Source organism: Balaenoptera musculus, chromosome 1, assembly GCF_009873245.2.
Source record: "Balaenoptera musculus isolate JJ_BM4_2016_0621 chromosome 1, mBalMus1.pri.v3, whole genome shotgun sequence".
Lineage (NCBI taxonomy): Eukaryota > Metazoa > Chordata > Mammalia > Artiodactyla > Balaenopteridae > Balaenoptera > Balaenoptera musculus.
Window position 1 is genome coordinate 150376632 of NC_045785.1, and position 7253 is coordinate 150383884.

Consider the following 7253-nt stretch of genomic DNA (forward strand, 5'->3'; position numbering starts at 1 on the left):
CTTCATGCATAAGAGAGACAACATTTTACTCAGCTGGGGTCAAGGGAGGCTACACATCTGCCCCAGCCTCTGATCTTCTGAAAAATTGCTGAGCTTTATCCAAAGTACTCAGGTCCAGAAGTGGCAGTATAAGGAAAAAAGAGTATAAGGATTGAAACTTGAGGAGAATAATCTTATTAGTAGGGTCATAGGGCCAAGAACTGAGGTAGATTTTTTGCTGAAGGATGTACAAAATGTGCCAGGGGCAGAAGGTCAGACAGCAGACAGCTGCCTCAGAAGTGTTTAAAGTGTGGAGAGGTGGGAGTGAACAATGGTAATTGGTTTGGGTCTTCCATTTTAGGGTTGTCTCTGGTGGCCGCCTGCCGGCACAGTCTCACAATTCTTCACACTCATCAGCATCTTAGCTACATTGGCCCTGAAATTTAATGACCCTCATTCCCCTCCTGTCTTCATGTCCCTCCTAACCCAGGGGGGATTCTATGGTCCTTCAGTGTAATCACCCCTTGTGTATGTCTTTGTCTTTCTCCAACATGCTTTAATGAGGTTCAGTACTGCCTGGAGATCCAGCTATACTTCCCTAGTAAATTCACTCCCCAATTCCCGACTGCAGTGGATGTATAGCCCCTGCTCCTATTGAGGCAGGTCCCTCTCCAAACGTTGGGCTGATCCCATCTCCCCCTGTCTACTAAAGACCTTTGTCCTGCAGTTCTCCCCTCTCTCTCCTGAAACATCAATTATTTCCTCTCTACTTGATCAAAACTCTAAATTTCTTATAAAACTCTCTCTCTCTTTCTCTCAGTACTTCTTCTTCCTCTGCTTCAGGCCAGAAGTTGCAGAGGGCAGAAGGGATGGTGATCAGCTTATATTCTATGTCCCCACCTTGCGCATCTCCTCATTTTCCCCTCTCTCACTAGGCTGCCTCGTTCTCCAAGGCCGTTGCTCAAGGAGAGAGAGGAGATGCAAGGAGCAGGCAATTCTTACTTGACTGGTACTGTTTAGTATAGTGCTGATATCTTCTGGCCTTAGTGGATGTTTAAAGCTGACTTTCTTCACTTGGGTCTAACATATGTTTCTTGGTGATGCCCCTGTTGTGGTCCTTTGATGGCAGCTTCCTTGATACAAACCATGCCTTTCCTCTGGCTGCCCATTTACCATTCCTCCCTTAGCTCATGGGTATCTTTTGGTCTACACCACACATACTCTTGTTGGGGCTCCAAAGTTCTTCTGGGAAGTCATCATGGGCAGGGTCTCTATATAAAGTCACAGATCACCATCCTTATTCCAGGCTCCTATCAGCATTTTGGTCCTACTATCATGAGAGCACAGCTGCTTCCCAACACAGCCTTCTCTACTCCACTATGCCAAGGCACTAGCCAGTCACAATCTCTTTATTACCTTTACAGGCACGGGCCCAGCACCAGTCTATTATGTCTATTATATTCTTCAAGTGCTCCCTTAAGACCTAATCACCTTGTTTGATGTGAAGGGCAAGCTTCTCCTCCCCACCTCCAAAACACTTCTATAACTTTCTCCAAAAAAATCAAATCACCTCCCCTTCAACTTCAGTCACAACCCTTTAATACCCTTAAGGTTGTTGATGTGCTTAGAATTGCAAAATGGGTTTTAAGATATCTCCTTTGCAAATCCTGTATAGATGGTTTAGCACCTCACTCTGGAATGTGGAGTCACTTTGCACCCATGGCTTTGTGCAAAGCCTTTGGGCTCTCAGTCAAGACAGAGGGAGAAAGAATTGTATTTTAGCATCTCGTTACACAATATCCATATCTGTCTGTAACTAAATCCACATGATGTCGCATTATATAAAGCTCGCCGGTTGAGAAAGAAAAGACAACACAAACTGAGTAGTGAGAGTAACTGTAAAGTCTCTGACTTTGTCTGCTCGGGCTGCTATAACAACAGAACACTGCAGCCTGGGGTGGCTTGTAGCAACAGATTTTATTTCTCAGTTGTGGAGGCTGGGAAGTCGGAGATCAGGGTGCTGGCAGATTCGGTGTATAGTGAGAGCCCACTTCCTGGTTCAGAGATAACAACCTTCTCACTGTGTCTTCACAAGGCAGAAGAGGTGAGGGAGTTCTCTGGGGTCTCTTTTAAAAAGACACTAATCTCGTTCATGAGGGTTCCACTCTCATGACCTTCTTATCTCAGGCCCCACCTCCTAACACCATCGCATTGAGAGTCAGGGTTTCAACATATGCATTTGTGGGGATACAAACATTCAGTCTGTAGCAGCCATTTTCATGGTGGACCACCAGAGCAAAGGGGCATGGACACCCTCCAATTTTTGTTTCTCCTGAGATCTGGCCATTAATCTCTTCCTGGGTTCCTCCATACATTTATTGAGGCAACTTGGATGGGCCTCTTTTCCTTGCCTTCAAAAGCCCATCCAGGGAACTTTCCAAAACTAGATTTGCTTCTCATCAAATACTTCTCTGTAGGACTGCTCCCCCAGCAACCCCTGATTTCATCTCATTCAGTCCTGCCCTCCAAAGCCAGGCCAGGGGACAACCAGGGAGGCATCAAACACAGGAGCTAAAACCTGAAACCAACAACAACGCAGCAACTTTTCAGGGCTCCAACAGGCTGGTTGGAACCTCTTTGCCTAGCATTTCCTGATTACTTGATAGGAAACCACTATCTCCAAGTGACACTCAAGGGCAGGGGCAGGAACCTTCTGGAGGATGGTGAAACAAGAGGAGCATGTCTTCCCCCAGGCTGTCCTCCCAGAAGGCTTTCCTAAAATGCATTTCATTTCCTGAGTTAGAGTAGATACTAAGTTCTTTCTTGGGACAAGCGTTAGTTTCTCCTTGCAGGCCAGAAAGATGCTGCTTGTTCCTCAGACCCTTTTCTACTTTTTATATTTTCTTCTTTTTCCTCCTCTCTTTGGTGGCATTAACCCCTGACTCTACTCAATGGTCTTTAGCAGTTTTTGTCTTTTCTAGTCTTCTTCTTGATGGGAAAGTATTTTCCCTGCCTGTCTATATCTAGCTTTTTTGTTCTTGATGGTTTACTACGGACATTTATCCTTTTATTATCTTTTCCCTGTTGTGTTTTTGTTCCTTTGAAGGTCTTAGCTTTTATTTGCCTTTACTTTTCATACATATGTTTACTTTTTGTACATAATTTTACTTTGTTTCCTTGTAAAATATTTAACTTTTATTTAAAACATTCTTAAATACCTAATTTTAAAAATAATAATTCTTAAGGTTTGGTTTATTTATTTATTTATTTTTTTCTGTTTTATCCTTTTCCAACTTCTGTTCCTGGCTTTAAATTTTTTATTTTAATTTTCATCTCTTCCTCTGTTTTTTAAATTTATGTTTAGTTTTATGATTTGTTTCTATCATAGCCTGCAAGAGGGGTGGGTGCAGGAATGATAGCAACTGGAAGAGGCCACACAATGCAAGGGGATGATGGGCCACCTTCCTCCTGTCCTTCGGAGCTACTCTGCAGGCACCCTCAGAGGCTCCTGAAATGACTCCCCATCGCTCAGGACAAATGTAATTGACATTTGTCCTGCTTTGGGGCAGCCCAGCATCTTTTGAGTACTCTTTTGTGGCATCTTTAAGGTATCAGCTTTCTTCTTCACACTTGTCACCACAGTGCTATAAAACCCAGGATGCTCTCCACTGGGGCACCACATCCATGTTCCAGGCAGGAGGAAGGAGGGAGGGGTTGAGTCTGTGGGAAGGAAACACAAGTTTCTCCATGAATTCCCTATACTCTTCTGCTTATGTCTCATTGGCTAGAACTGTGCATCCCTAGCTCTGAGGGAGTCTGGGGTAGTGAGAATAATATAGAACTCTCTAACTTTGTCAAAGCCTTTACTTTTTTTTTTCTTAAAATAATCTCAAATTTAGAGAAAAGTTGCAAGTATGGTATAAAAACCTCTTTTCCCTGAACTGCTGAGAGTAAGTTGCCAACTGATGCCTCAGCACCCCTGAAAAATTTAATGTGTGTTTCCTACAAAAAAGGGATATTCTCCTACATATTGTATAACTACAACACAACCATGGAAATCAGAAAATTGACATTGGTGTAGTACCACCTTTTAATCCCTAGATATCGTTAATGTTTTGCTATTTGTCCCAAGAATCGCCTTTATACCAAAAGTATCCCTTTTGGAATCACATGTTGCATTTAGTTGCTGCTTCTCTTTAGTCTCTTCCATCTGAACCAATTCCTCAGTTTTTCCCTGACTTTCATGACTTTGACTCTTTCGAAGATTACAGGCTAATTATTTTGTAGATGTCCCTCATTGCTTCCTCCTGATTATTTTCAGGTTATGCATCTTTAGCAGGAATATCACAGGAGTGACCTGTGTTTTTTTCATTGCACCCTAATAGGTGAGGCTTGATATCAGTTTATCCCGTTACTGAAGAGGCTTTCATTACTTACGTTGGTGTCTGCTGGGCTTCTCCACTATGACATTTTTCTTTTTTCCTCTGTAACTAAAAAGTATTTTATAGGCAGTGCTTTGAACCTACTTAGATATCCCATTCTTCATCAAACATTTAATTAATTTAGACCAGGAGTCAACAAACTCTTTGTGTAAAGGGCCAGAGATATTACTATCTAGTAAATATTTTCGGATTTGCAGGCCAGGAAGCCAAGTTGAGGATATTATGTAGGTACTTTCATAATGAGAGGAAAAAAATTTTTCCAGAACATTTTCACGGATGAAATTAAAAATATAATTATTGAGTACAATTTTTTTTGTAGTGCAGATCTCCTAATGAGAATAGAATTCTTTTGGGGGTGGGGGGAAGATTAGACTTAACTGGGGTTCAAGGTCAGTGTTCCCAACTATCAAATTGATTGCAAATGTTCCTCTGCAAAAATCATTCTGAGCCTGTGGGCCATACAGAAACAGACAGAGGGTTGGATTTGGTCCACAGGCCATCGTCTGCTAACTGATGGGCTTGTCTTTTACTCAATGGGTTACATTCTGTTGCTAACATGAATTTTGATGTTGAAATTTTCTCTGAGTTGACTGGTACAAGCTCCTTCAAGCTGGCCTCTGTGTCCTTTTGCCACATCCCCATCATACTTTGAGCACTTCCTTACCTTTGGCACAAGGTGTTCTAGGCTCCTTTTGCATGTTCTCTGCCCCAGCCTTGAAAGCAACCATATCTTCACAGAGCCCTAGTGTCTTTCAGCGCGGAGTGATACTCAGAAGCTGAGCTCTGGGTGCCAGGGATGCTCATTGCTCCTGGGGTGTTACTCTTCCCAGGCCCTCTCAGGGGGCAGAGCTAGGATATACATGTGTGTTTACCAATGCCTCCAATCCCAATCTAATACCACAGGGGTGTTTCTACTCTTTCTCCCTTTCCACACTTGCAACTTCTTTTTCTGACAGAGAGAAACCTGGCTCCTACTATAATTAAAATACTTTGTCATTTAATCAATGCCCCCTGTAAGTAACCACCTTCCCATTCCCGTTCCCAACCCTGCCCCTTACTGATGCTCTCTTCATCTTGCTCAGGCTCTGATAACCTTCTCTGGGCCACACTTGTGTGTGGAGGTCAGGTCATCATGCCCAGGCTCTGACTCCCATGGCAAGCTGCCCTTTTACTTGGAACCTCTACTCACCTGTTTGGGCTGACAGCCCAGGATGGATGCTACCTTTTCACTGTTCACATCATGAATGTCTTCCTCACACCCCTCCCCTTGGACTCCAACACCTTTTCTGGGCTATCCCCACATGGATACCCTTCTCACTTTGCTTGGGAGCTGACCCCCCACATCAGCATTCCCCCTACTTGTGTGGATGCCTTGCTACTCTGCTCTGGCTCTGACACCACATGCCAGATCGCTCCTCTCCATGGATGCCTACCTTGCTCTGCCTTACCTAACAGCTTCAGGACTGAATTGATCAGGAAGGGGAAGGAGTAAGACTGCTTTTAAAAGTCTTTACATAGTTACTGAGATTTTTTTTTTGAGATATAATAATAGCTAATGCTCATGGTGCTTACTGGGTGCTGGGCATTGTTCTAAACACTGTATACTGAACTCAGGTAATTCTCACAGCCTCTATAGGAGGTTGTATAATTATAATCTCTAGGTCATAAATAAGGAAATTGAGGCACAGAGAGGTTTAGTGACTTGTCCAAGGTCACTCATCTCATAAGTGGCGGAACCAGGACTCAGGCAAATAAGTTCACCACACACCACAAGCAAAACTCTTCAGATACAGTTAAGCTCCACAGTGAACTGTCCCTGTTTTCATTCCTTTTCTTGTGTTTCCCAGAGAAAACACTACAGTCATTTGGTGTAAGTTATTCCTATGCATATATTTGTACTTTCATTATACATATAGTATAACTTTGCATGCTTTTAAATTTTATGAATATTATACTGAATGCATTACTTTGCAAATTTCTTTTTTTTTTCTATCTACTTCATGATTTTAAGATTTATCCTTATTGCAATGCATAGCTTTAGTTCATTCCTTGAAATTGCTATATAATATGTTTTATGAATATACCACAATTTATTTATCCAAATACTGTGGGTGGACGATTTAGGTTGTTCACAATTTTCCACTATTAAAAGCATTGCTGGAATTTCCCTGGTGGCGCAGTGGTTAAGAATCCACCTGCCAATGCAGGGGACACGGGTTCGAGTCCTGGTCTGGGAAGATTCCACATGCCGGGGAGCAACTAAGCCATGCGCTACAGCTATTGAGTCTGCTCTCTAGAGCCCGTGAGCCACAACTACTGAGCCCGCATGCTGCAACTACTGAAGCCCACATGCCTAGAGCCCATGTTCCCCAACAAGAGAAGCCACCGCAATGACAAGCCTGCACACCGCAACGGAGTAGCCCTCGCTCGCCGCAACTAGAGAAAGCCTGCGCACAGCAACAAAGACCCAACGCAGCCAAAAATAAATAAATAAATAAATAAACAAAAATAAAAGCATTATTGAAATAAACATTTTTGTCTTTTTATGCAATTGTGCAAGTTTCTTTAGAATATGTGCTTAGCAGTGGAATAAGCTATGTGCATCTTCAACTATGCCTAAGTATTTTTCCAAAATGGTTTTACTAGTTTACATTCCAACTAGGGGTGACTGAGTTCACTTTTTTTCACTTCCTTGCCAGTGTCTAGTATTGTCAGACTTTTAAAATTTTTCTAGTCTGATGGGTGTAAATATTCTTATTAATTTTCTAATTTACATGTCCCTGATTATTAGTGAAGTTGAGACAATTTTCATAAATATACAGAATTTGGGCT

At 42.5% G+C, this 7253-nt stretch overlaps 1 long non-coding RNA gene across 3 annotated transcripts in view; it reads left to right on the forward strand.

Annotated features, from left to right (window-relative positions):
* Positions 1 to 6775, forward strand: part of LOC118904457 — a 48644-nt gene extending 41869 nt beyond the window's left edge. For all 3 annotated transcript variants that reach the window (XR_005021998.1, XR_005022000.1, XR_005021997.1), the window contains one exon: positions 6719 to 6775. This is a non-coding gene — a long non-coding RNA (uncharacterized LOC118904457). The remainder of the gene's footprint in view (positions 1 to 6718) is intronic.
* The last annotated feature ends 478 nt before the right edge of the window (positions 6776 to 7253 follow it).